General features: G+C 43.8%; 1 protein-coding gene and 1 long non-coding RNA gene across 3 annotated transcripts in view; one reads left to right on the top strand and one right to left on the bottom strand.

Moving 5' to 3' along the window:
• The window catches only part of KIF26A (kinesin family member 26A), a 240406-nt gene that overhangs the window by 23055 nt on the left and 204712 nt on the right, over positions 1-12639 (top strand). The window lies entirely within an intron of this gene.
• Positions 1207-3567, bottom strand: LOC128339249 (uncharacterized). Its single transcript, XR_008312925.1, has 2 exons — positions 3354-3567; positions 1207-3002 (listed from the first exon to the last, which is right to left on the bottom strand). It is a non-coding gene; the product is annotated as an uncharacterized LOC128339249 (long non-coding RNA).

The raw sequence follows: 12639 nt of genomic DNA, 5'->3' as shown, positions 1-12639 counted from the left end.
GGTATGGTTTGGGGAAATTCAGGGCTGATAATACTGGGGATGCTTCTCATGAACTGAATTCCATACCTACTTAAGCGGCGTTTCAGATTCTGATTTTTGAGGGCGCCATGATTAGAGTTTGCTTGGTTGCCCACCTATTTTAAGCAATGTTTTTGGATTCTGGTTTATGAAGGAACCATGGTTAGCGTTAACCATGATTAGTGTTAATCATTGAGGTTATTCTCACGATGGGGGGAAACTGGGCTAGAGGAGCACAGCCAGGTTTCCCCCCATCATGAGAACCACTGGGCTCGAGGTGAGCCCGGTGGTTCTCTGGCGACAAGCCCGCCCTAGTAGCCCTCCCCTTAAACGGGGTTAGTGGAGCGAGCATTCCGCTAATCCCATTTTCCCAATCGTGAGTCGCCACGGCGCGACTCTGCACCGTGGCGACTCATGAGGAGACCCTGCCGCGAGGCTAAAACGAGCCTCCCGGTCTTGGGGTTCTCCCCACTTGCATGGGGCATCCTGGGACTTCTGGGGGCCAGGTAGCCCCCAATCCCTGCTGCCTCTACCAGCTCTGTGACGGAGCCAGTAGTCATGTGGGCAGTCGATTTGGCCGCCTAGCAACAAGTGACTACTCGTCTGTGGGGAGAGCCCGGTAAGGCTCTCCGCACTACTCGTGTGGAGAGCCTCATTATTTGCGTTGGAGTATATGCATCGCTAAACTGTGCCACCAACAAATGAAAATGGAGGTGATGGCTTCAGAGAGGGGAGGGTGAGGAAGTGTATCTTCTCAAAGTTGGCTCTGTCTTTGTACACCATGGTTTGCAGAGAACCGTCATTATCTATCTGCTCTGGGCCCTTTGGTGTCAAGATCTTGTATACTGAAACAGAAACATATTTGTGGCCATACGGTGTAGTTTTACGTCAAGAGTAACTATGCAGATTAGGTTTCCTCCTTCTTCACTATTGTTGCCCCAGGATAATAGTATTCTGCATGGTTATCCTTTTCTTCAGGAAGTTTGTCTCTCTATAAAACAACAACAACAACATTCTTTTGCCTTTTCAGTTGCCCTTCCTCCTTGAATTCTGCCAGTTTTGAATTGAATTGTGCTTTTTAAAACCAGACGTCTTATCAGTGTTCTTGGAATTTAGTAAATGTGTCCCAACATTACTATATGCCAGTTTCTGTGCAGAATTGATTAGACAGAAGACCAGGCGGCAGGAGGGAAAATGATCAATTTTCATTTAGCTCTTAGCCCATCTTCTGTTAACATTGTTTGAAGGGATTTTACATTACTCTGTGGATACGATGAGAAAACCATTCTGAACAAAAGTGGAACCTGATACTTCTATTGAGGTTCAGCATGGACTGCTGGGAAGTGTGTAAGCTATGAAAGCCGAGTCTTTGTTCAGGCGTTCAAAGGATTATGTTTAACTGGCTTTCCTGTCTTATGTAATACTCAGTTTGTTAGGATGCATACGGTGCTGCCATTAACACAACTGGAAAATCTCCACAAACTGCTGGAGGTTGTATATTGATCACTGTTTGTCCCATGGAGAGCATATTTTTAATTCTTGCCCTGGCCTCTCTTTGGCACTCAGTTATCCCATTCACGCAACCAGATATACCTGGGTACAGCCTCTAACCTAGGTATGTATGGTCGTGTGAATGGATGTATGTATACACATACATGTTCATTCACACAACCATGCATACCCAGGTCAGAGGCTGTGTATGATCTTGTTCATGTGAATTGAGTGTTTGTCTTCCCAAGTCCCATTATGGTCTCTTTGGGATAAGCCCTTTGGCTTATGGGTTCTTTCACTCTGGGTGACTTCATAAATAATGGTAGCGGTAAATGAGGTGCCACCAGCCACTGGTTCCCACCAAGTGCACACTCCCAATGCGAGCTGCAAGTGCCATGCGATTTGTGACCTGTGAACACGAAAATGTAGCTATGTTGAACATAACATGTGAATAGGGCTACAAAAACATGCACATCTGTACAGATATCTATATGCACATACAACATAATGGGCTGGTTTTCACGAACAAAATCAGGGTAGGAGCATCCAGCCAGGCTCCAAGCGCCATATGCATTCCTGGGAAATGGTAGTGTGTCAGCCAACACTGAAGCAGGAGGAGGGCGAAGTGATTGTGTGCTAGCCTTGATTTGGGTTGAATGGCAGTGGCCAACCCAGATTATTTACCCAGCAGCGTATGAAGGGTGGAGGAAAAGCATGGCCCACACCATCCTACCCTGATAGAGACTAGCAGATTATTCACTTCTCCTTCCTCCTACCGTACTTTGATTTTTGCTGGGAGACTACATTTCCCAGGAGTGCTCGCAGAGCTTGGACAATCTTCCTACCCACCTGTCGGTTGTGAGAACAAGTCCATTATCTATGAAGGGCTTTAGCCTTCATCAGTCAAAATGCCTGGAAAATAGTTCTGAGGACCTTGGGGGTTGCAGGGTTCACTGAGTAGGTTTCTGTAGCCATGTTGTGGGTGAAATGGACCTGATCCAGCAGGACTGTTTTTATGTGTAGACTAATCCGGCACCTATCACATCATGAGCCAGAGACAGCCTATCACAGTAAGCAACAGATTCCTCATGATGCTCAGACCAGCGAGTGAGTCTGTCATGAAAGTTTTTGTTGACATCAAGTGCATGGACTGTTTATTGCTGCAGAGAGGCTTCCTTCTGTATGGTTGCGCTCCCTTGAAACGCCTTCTTTGGCTAGATCTTGGTGTTGATGCACATGCTACATCTCTGCCTGGCCACCTAGGTTGTCGATGTCCCAGGTTATGGGGTTTGTGTCCTGACTCCAAGGAAGAGTGAATGCTGTGCCTGACATGTCTTCAGCAAACTTGGGCACAGGGCCTTTTGCTTGTATGGCTGAGTGGTAGCGAAATTCAGTGCAAAACTGTTCTGTAGATTTTTCTAAGCAGAAGCAATTTATAATACATCCAGGATCTTGGCAATCTGTTGGGAGACCCATTTCCTCGAGCAATTTACCTATGAGATAAAGTACAAAGCATGCATTATTGATACCCACGTTCTGCATATTACAGATATTTCTCCCAATGTTGTTAATTTTTTATCTGCAGCGCCGAAGGAGCGTAGAAAGAAAGATGAATGGAGGGTAGAGAGGGTGGGATATATGTGCTCAAGCTAACATATGAATTTTGCATAATTTTAGTATGACGGATATATGGCTTTTAATTATATCTTAATGGTTAGTCTTTTGCACTGGGGAAACATTGTCCCTGCTCTTTAAAAACGTGGATAGACTTCCATGCCTATTCTCTACAGCTCTGGAGTGCTTTAACTTATGATCTTGCATAGTGATACAGCTAGGTCACTGACCTGACCTTAGTCTTTATGTTCCATAGTCTTTGGTTTCAATTTTGTGGGCTGAAGGTTACAAAGACTGACTTCTAGGCCAGTCTCTTTGACCAATGAAGAACGTCCTCTAGTACAGGGAAGGGCAGACTTGAAGCTTTGGAGAACTAGTGTTTTCTGTTTTTGTTTTTGCCGGATGGCAAAAACCTTGGGACCTATCAGCATGAAATGGCCGTTGGGGAGGCGGTCACAAAATGGCCGCTTGGGGAGGCGGAGTCAGTCACACAATGGCCGCTTGGGGAGGCAGGGTCAGTTACACAATGGCTGCTTGGGGAGGTGGAGTCAGTCACAAAAGAGCAGTCTTTCTACATTTTAAATTTATAAATTTAAATAAAGCCCTAAACAGCTTGGGCCCAGGGTATTTAGGAGAACGTCTTCTTCGTTATGAACCCCACTGCCCATTGAGATAACCAGGAGAGGTCTGTCTGCAGTTGCTACCGGCTCGTCTGGTGGCTACTCAGGGACGGGCCTTCTCCGTTGCTGCCCCGAGGCTTTGGAATTCACTTCCTAGTGAAATAAGAGCCTCCCCATCTCTGACAGCTTTTAAAAAGTCTTTAAAGACACATCTGTTCACCCAGGCTTTTAATAGATATTGTTTTAATTGTTTTTAATGTTTTAAAATATTGTTTTAATTTTTTTTAATTGTTGCATTTTAAATTTTTGTTTTTAACTAATACTTTAGTTTTTGTTTTTATCTTGTTGTGAACCACCCAGAGACGTAAGTTTTGGGTGGTATAAAAGTTGCGAAATAAAAATAAATAAATAAATAAATAAAATCGACAGAATAAGGGATCTTGATATCAAAAACCCTGAATTCTAGGATAATTTTGCAGTAGAACAGGAAGGGAACAAAAGGTGTTGCTTTGTGGGGGGAAACTGGAGATAAATTTATGGGAGAGAAAGCAAGAGCAATCCTGAGCACTCAAAGAGAGCTAATTCAGATACGTCTGGGAGTGACTAGGAGCTCCTGAGCTAGCTAATGCCCACGCCTGCTCTACTGGAGGTCTCTAGCACCAAGCTGGACACAGAGAACCAACTAGATATGGTAGCTTGATGGCTTGATACACCTCCTGGTGTTGCTCCTTGCTTGGGCCTGCAAACACAGCGGGGTTGTCCATCATCCAGCAGTCACAATAGATGGCTGATGGGCTGCATCCAGCTTGGTGAGCCATAAACTGGGCAAGGCTCTCCGGACTAGGCTGCATATTTCTGTAAATTCAGTTTGCCAGACTGTCACTCTGTTCTTTGGAGCCACTGGGTCAGCAGGCCATTACTAGGAGCTTGCAGTCCAAGAACGGGCTGCTTAATTCAAATATATGCAAATTTCTGCAGCCCTTTGTACTTTTTGGTCTCATTGCCCTCTCGGAGTGGCCGGATCTCAGTGTTGCAGCTGGCAGAATCCCTCTCAGCCCAGCAGTCCTGTGTTCTCTAGCCCCTTGGCTCAAACGTCGCTTACCTTGCCACTTCAGGGCTATTTATACATGATGTACACACATACAGGTGTCTGTACACACATGCAGGTTTTTATGTGAATGACCGTAAAGTGTGCCATTGAGTCGGTGTCGACTCCTGGTGACCAAAGAGCCCTGTGGTTGTCTTTGGTAGAATACAGGAGGGGTTTGCCATTGCCATCTCCCGCACAGTATGAAAGTATGACTTTGAGCATCTTCCTATATCGCTGTTACCCAATATAGGGTGTTTCCCATAGTCTGGGAAACAGACCAGTGGAGATTCGAACCGGCAACCTCTGGCTTGCTAATCAAGTCATTTCCCCACTGTGCCATTAGCTAATTATGTGAATGATCATGCAGGCATTCATTTGCATAGTCTGGACGGGATGCCTCAAAGACAGGGCTGCTCAATTTCGGCCCTCCTGCGGATGTTGGCCTACAAGTCCCATAATCCTGGCTATTGGCCACTGTGGCTGGGGATTATGGGAGTTGTAGTTCAAAAACAGCTGGGGAGCAGGGCTAAGTTAAGCAGGCCTGCTCAAAGATGTAGATCCTGTTCACATGTACTGCTGAACATAATGTGTGTGAATAAGGGTGTATGTGTATAGAACAGGCCTGCTTAACGTAGGCCCCCCCCCAGCTGTTTTCGAACTACAGTTCCCATAATCCCCAGCCACAGTGGCCAATGGCCAGGGATTATAGGAACTGTAGGCCAACTTCTGCAGGAGGGCGGAAGTTGAGCAGCCCTGGTATAGAACAACAATCAGGCATATGCTGTTCACCGATTGTATGTACACTGACTATAGCATACGGATAGGACTTTTCTTCCTGCTAATTGTGCAAAATCTCAGTTTTACTTTCCAGTCTTGCCATGGTTTCACTTTCTCTTTTGTTCTTCCTTTCTGCGTCTTCTCTATCCATTGTTTCTCTGTGTGCCTTTTTTCAGACCACTGCCTCCTTTTCCCACTCATTTTTGCCTTCTTGTCTCTCCCAAAGCACATAGCCTCGCCTTACCTTAAGCACCATCTCTCTAATTAGCCACTTTTTTGACTCATATACTCTTTTTCTGCTCTATTTGTTTTCAAACCTCATTCTCTGTGAGATCTTTCTGTCTCAGTTCCTTGCCTGTACTGTACCCTCCCATCAGCCGCTTTGTTACCTTGGTTCCTTGTCTGGGTCCCTTAGTTTCCTGACATTTTTTTCCCTTTTGGCCCCTGTGTAAGGCATTAACTGAAGATAAACGGACAATTTTCTCTTCCCTCACAGAATCTGGATAGCAAAGTGCTTGCTGCTTGAGCAACTGAACATTCTGAGCCACTATATGAGCGTAGTGTCCCTGTTAGTTAAACACCGCCTGAGATAGAAATCTCTAGGCAGTGTACAAATTTTAATATTAAAAATCACAGGTTAAAATACAATAAAAACAATATAAAACAAATTATTCAAATTATTAAAGTTCTAATTAAAAGCTTGCGAGAACAGGAAAGTCTTGAGGGTCTTCCTGAAAACAAACAGAGAAGGAGAGGCTCTTATTTCAGCAGAGCATATTCCAAAGCCCTGGGGCAGCCATAGAGAAAGCCTGGTCCTGAGTCGCCGCCAGACGAGCTGGTGGCAACTGTAACCAGACCTCTCCAGAAGATTTCATGACAAAGGAGGCACTCTCTTAAATAGCCTGGACCCAAGCCTGTGTATCAGGCTAGTGTAGTGCTCGTGTGTGCCTGTGGCAAACTTTGTATGTTTTGCAGGGAATTATTGTGCAAGAGTAGTCGCTAAACCTTGGTGCAGCTGCACAGTCTTCTTGCACTAGTGCAACTTTGAAGTTGCATGAGCACTTCATTAGTTGGATTTCAGTCAATATTAACAACAACAACAAACTAGCTGGGCCTCCAGCCAGCCCAACCATTGCTGCTGTCCCCCCTGCCCCCCGATGCCAGCATGCCCGGTTTTCTGGCCGACTAGCCGCTCCCCCCACCTGCTTCCCCCCCCATGCTTTCTGGCTTGTGGACTGGTCGGAAAGCCAGCCTACCCCACTCCCGGTAGCGGCCGCCTCCTCCTGGCAGCTGAGCCGGGCTGGCCCGCTGCCACCCCCTCCTCCCACCAGCCGGGACAGGCCTGCCTGCCACTGCCTCCTCCTCCCGCCAGCAGGGTCAGGACGAACCACTTCCTCCTCCCAGACTGCCTGCTGCTGCCTCCTGTTCCCGCCGCAGCCACCTCTTCCGGCCGACCAGCTGCCACCGCCATTGTCTCCCCATCCCCATTGCTATCCCTCAGGCAGCAGCTCTCGCGAGAGTTGCCACTCATGGGATTAGCGACGGGTACGCCTAGGAGAAATCAATATATAGATAACGGCGCCTCCAGTAATGTCCCTTACTATCAGAACTGACAGAATTGTTTTAGTATTAAAGCAGAAAAACAATAAAACAGAAAATCTGTATGTTTCAAACTGCTTTTGATTTTTTACCAGTGAAATTGGCAAGGGAGACTAGTCCACAGATTGTATTCCGTAGTGGTCCTCACTCACGTGTTTTTGTGCCAGCCATATGCCTCATTCTGGCTGGCTATTCCAAAATAATTTTCATAGTGATTTTTTTTTTTTTTTTGCATTGGATAAAGATCGTGGTAATTATGACTAACAATATGCGACTGGTAAACAATGACATGCTGTAATGGTGTAATGCTGAGTGGAGGGACTTAAGAAGGATTATTTAAATTGGTGGTTTAAGAGTTTTTTGGCACATAACATCTGAGAGTGATAGTGTATCTTTTGCTATTTGCTTTCTTGCTGAGCCTCTTGGATGTGATCTCTTGAATAGTGACGGCCACACTGATGGAAAATTCATTGTTCAGGCTCACGTCGTGCCAAAAGATGAAATGGAAGAGAGCCCATAGATAGTCTACAGTCAAACGGAACGGTGGGAGTCCTGTGGATGCTGTTAACAGAAAGAAAAGCAAGCATGCAACAGCCATTGACATACAGTCACATCTAGTTTAGCCCTGAAGAGTAGAAACCAGATCAAACTCTTAAATATGTATTAATGCAAACCATCACATAGGTGCTTACACATTTTATTTGACTCTAGAAGCCAGCCCCAAAATTTAGGCTCTAAACTGCCCTCTGCTCCATGGGGAGGGGGACTCACCACTCCCTCAGAAACACCCTCTACTTCATGTGGGGTGGGGGGACATCCTGCAGGTTGCTTCCTTCCTGCTCCTCCTGTTGGTCCATCGCCTTTGTGAGCCAAATGGATGTGACTGGGAGAAGTGCTGACCAAGCAAGACAGGGACTGGTTACTCCCTGTTCACATCCATTTGACTCAGGCACAGGTGATGGACCGACTTGACCAGGAGGGGGAGGGAACAATCTTTCCCACATTGCCCGCAAATCTCTCCTTCTTTTCATATTCATCCATTGCCTGGCTAAGGCACTACACTTGAATTTCCAAGTGCCATAGCAAGTTGGCAGCTGGGAATTGTTGAGTTTTGCCATAAGAGCATAAAGTATGAGCCAGGGTTGATAAATATTGGTGATTTAATAATTTTTTTTTAAAAAAATCAGATTTTTCATTCATTCATTTGATTTCTATGCTGCCCTTCCAAAAATGGCTCAGGGCAGTTTACACAGAGAAATAACAAATAAATAAGATGGCTCCCTGTTCCCAAAGGGCTCACAATCTAATAAGAAACATAAGATAGACACCAGCCACAGTCACTGGAATTTAAATAGGATTTTTTAAAATTTGAATTTAAAATTTTTAAATTTAAATTGGATTTTTAAAAAAAACTTAACTAGGATTTTTAAAATTTCAATCGATTAAAAAACCAGTTCATAAAGAACCTGGTCAAAGATATAATCATGAATATTAATCATAATTATATTCTATGAAGATGTTAACAGCAGCATATGGGGATGAGAGAGAAGACCTGATCAGTCCTATTCTGCAGGTGGTGTACATGCAGCACACACCATCCAGCCCTTGCCCTCCCACCCCCAAGTGCAAAGGCAAAGAAGGTCAATGAATAAATAGAGCATTTGGGGAGAATGGAGTAAATCTGATCAAGGACGAGGAGTCTGGCTATGAATGCATGGGGTGGGGAGGAAAGGGGAATAGTATGTAGTATATGTAAGTATACATACATATACTATGTATATACTATGTATGTATGTAGTACACCGCTCTGGGCTCCTTGGAGGAAGAGCGTGATATAAATGTAAAAAAGAAGAAAGAAGAAGAATAGAAAGTGAAACCAAAAGTCAACAGAACATGTCCATGCAGTTCTGAGGAAACCTTTGCCGAGTGTATCCTCCATTGTAGAAGGGAAACATCATGGCAGCAGGCCGTAAAAGAGACCTGATTTGGGAATATTTTAATGAAGGTCTTGTATCTGTGGGTAAAGCCACCTAATGGTGCAGCGGGAAAATGACTTGACTAGTAAGCCAGAAGTTGCTGGTTTGAATCCCCGCTGGTCTGTTTCCCAGACTACGGGAATCACCTATATTGGGCATCAGCGATACAGGAAGATGCTGAAAGGCATCATCTCATACTGTGTGGGAGATGGCAATGGTAAATCCCTCCTGTATTTTACCAAAGACAACCACGGGATTCTGTGGTCACCAGGAGTCGACTCCGACTCGACGGCACACTTTACCTTTACTTTAGCTGTGGGTAAGACGGGCATGTGTGCCAAAGGCAGACAGTGCAACAAAGAAATGCATGTCATAGGAACATAGGAAACTGCCAGATACGAAGTCAGACCATTGGTCCATCTAGCTCAGTATTGTCTACACAGACTGGTAGCGGCTTCTCCAAGGTTGCAGGCAGGAGTCTCTCTGAGCCCTATCTTGAAGATGCTGCCAAGGAGGAAACTTTGAACCTACTAGTAATTTAAGTTGTGATTTAAATCATTAAAACTGAGTCTTCTTATGAAGCAATTTATCACTATTTAAATTGATTTGTTTTAAATCAACCGTGGTATGAACAACCCACTACTTATTAAGATCAGCTTGAGAGGTCTGCCTGAGATTGCCACTGGCTTGTTTGGTGACTCAAGGCTGGGCCTTTTCTATAGCCACTTTGGAATTCACTCCTTGTCAGGATAAGAGGTTCAACATCTTTGACGGCTTTTTAAAAAACCTTAGAGGCATCTATTTAACCAGGCCTTTGGGTAATGTTTCAATGGCTTTTAAGTGGCTATTTTGCTTTCAATTGCTCTGATCACTTTAATTTTTGTAGTTTGAATTTTAATTGTATGCACACCACTCTGAGACATAAGTATTGGGCAGTATAAAAATATGTTAAACAAATAAACAAACAGTACAGTAATGCAAACAATAATAGTTCACATAATTTATAATGCTAATTTATAATTTATAATGCAAATTTGTGCAGTTCAACAAAATTCTAATACCAAAACATCATTGAGACTGGTCTGCTTTTATACTGTGCCCGTTTGATTGCTCTGAGACATGAGTGCATGCCATGAAAACATGTCCTGGCTTCTTCCAGCCTGGAAGTTTTGCAGTAGCATCCTGTTACTGGCGAAAGGCAGTCAGTAGATCAGTGGGAACTCTCCAGACAAAACAATTGTCAGACAGTGTAACAGGAATTTTATTCTTAGCAGCAAATGTAGAAACAATATCTCAATTGTTGCTTGCCTGGGCTGTGGCGCTGCTGTATTTATAATTTCCAGTGCTTGAGTTTGATATCCATTTTGAAGGGTTTTTTTGTTTTTGTTTGGTTTGATTTCTTTTCTGAGCGAGAGGAGTGACCCTTTGCTGTCTTGGAAAGTAGTCCAAGGTGTCTACAAGCTACACTCCAGCTTCCTTTTCTCTTGAATAGTGACTGAGAAGGAAAGAGAGGCTGTATTATTGAGTGGAATGGAATAGGAGCAACTGATCTACATCCAAGTGAAATGAGCTGAAAAATTACTATAATAACTTTACACTGAGGAAGCAAAAGAGAAAAAACACCAGTGAACCAGCATTATTGTAAATGAAAAGCCCATTTCCCCCCGGATACTGACAGAGTATTTACATTCCTGAAACAATAGTCTTGATTTTGATGGCATAGTGCAGTAATATAGGAATGCAGTTATTTTTATTTATTTATTTGGAACAATTGTATAGCCTTCTCTCTCGCAGAGGTTCCCAGTGTCTGGGGATGATGGGAGTTGTAGTTCAGCAACATCTGGAGTACCACAAGTTGGGAACCCCTGAATAGGCTCTGGTTGAGTAATAATAGATTTTTGACTGTCTCTCTATGCTCTCCGGACACCTAATGGCTCAGCGGGGAAGTAACTTGCCTAGGGAGCAAGAGGTTGTCGGTTCGAATCTCTGCTGGTATGTTTCCCAGACTATGGGAAACACCTATGTCGGGCAGCAGCAATATAGGAAGATGCTGAAAGGCATCATCTGACACTGAGCAGGAGATGGCAATGGTAAATCCCTCCTGTATTCTACCAAAGACAGCCACAAGGCTGTGTGGTTGCCAGGAGTTGATGCCAACTCGACGGCACAACTTTACCTTTATTACGCTCTCCAGTTAAAATGTAATATGCAGCACAATCCTGTAGTTTGCTTGGAAGCAACGTCCACTGTCTGACATCCAGACTAATGCTGTAGTAGTGCCATGAACGAAGTTGTACAACTGTAAGGAAAGTTGTACACCTGTAAGTTGGGTAATGTCATGGGGATGCTTGAAATTGCAGAATCCTGTGTGCTTTTCTGCTTGTGCAGCAGGAATAGTAGAGCCAGATGTGGGCATTTCTTAGCAGGAGGCATGGCACAGGTTGTGTACCTTGTGGCGCAAGCACATCCTGTTGTTCAAGCACAACACTAGTGTGGAATGAAAGCTCCCAATTTAGTGGAGCTAGCTAGTACAACATGGATTATTTATCTATTTAAAATATTTATATCTCCTTCACCGTTCTGCTTGGGGTGGCTTAGGATAAAATAATAAAAGCATAAAGTCTACAGTAAAAGACAACAAAACACAATAAATCTCCATAAAGCACAAAATATAAGCCGGTAAAGGTAAAGTGTGCCGTTGAGTTGGTGTTGACTCCTGGCGACCACAGAGCCCTGTGGTTGTCTTTGGTAGAGTACAGGAGGGGTTTACCACTGCCTCCTCCCATGAGGAAAAAGTAGCAGTCAGGATTAAAATTAATTGACATCAGAGACCAAATTATAGCCAGTTTTTAAAAGCTTATTTTAAAAAGTGCTGGTTATTCCCTATAAAGCCCTTAACCTATAAAGATCCATCTTACCTTACCTTAACTTACTTTACCTTACCTTACCATATTTATTATTATTTCTCTATGTAAACCACTTTGGAAACTTTTTGGTTGAAAAGGGGTATATAAATATTTGTTGTTGTTGTTTATGGCTTGGGTCCAGGGTACCTAAGGGAGTACCTCCTTTGCCATGAACCCAGCCACCTATCAAGATTATCTGGGGAGGCCGGTTATGGTTGCCACCGTCTTGTTTGGTGGCAATTCGGGACTGGGCCTTCTCTGTGGCTGCCCCAGGGCTTTGGAATATGCTACCTGTTAAAATAAGAGCACCTCCATCGCTGATTGCTTTTAAAAAGACCTTTAAGACACACCTGTTTTCTCAGGCTCTTAATTAAAATTTTAAACTATGTAATTGTTTTTATTCTGTGAAATTGTTTTAATTGTATTTATTCTGTGGAATTGTTTTAATTGTTTTTTTTCTCTGAAATTGTTTTAATTGTTTTTATTCTCTGAAATTGTTTTTATTCTGTGAAATTTAACTGTTTTTACTCTGGTCTATACTGTATTTG

Source organism: Hemicordylus capensis, chromosome 1 (genome assembly GCF_027244095.1).
Source record: "Hemicordylus capensis ecotype Gifberg chromosome 1, rHemCap1.1.pri, whole genome shotgun sequence".
NCBI lineage: Eukaryota > Metazoa > Chordata > Lepidosauria > Squamata > Cordylidae > Hemicordylus > Hemicordylus capensis.
The sequence above is the reverse complement of the archived record's forward strand: the minus strand, read 5'-3'. Positions and strand labels throughout refer to the sequence as shown.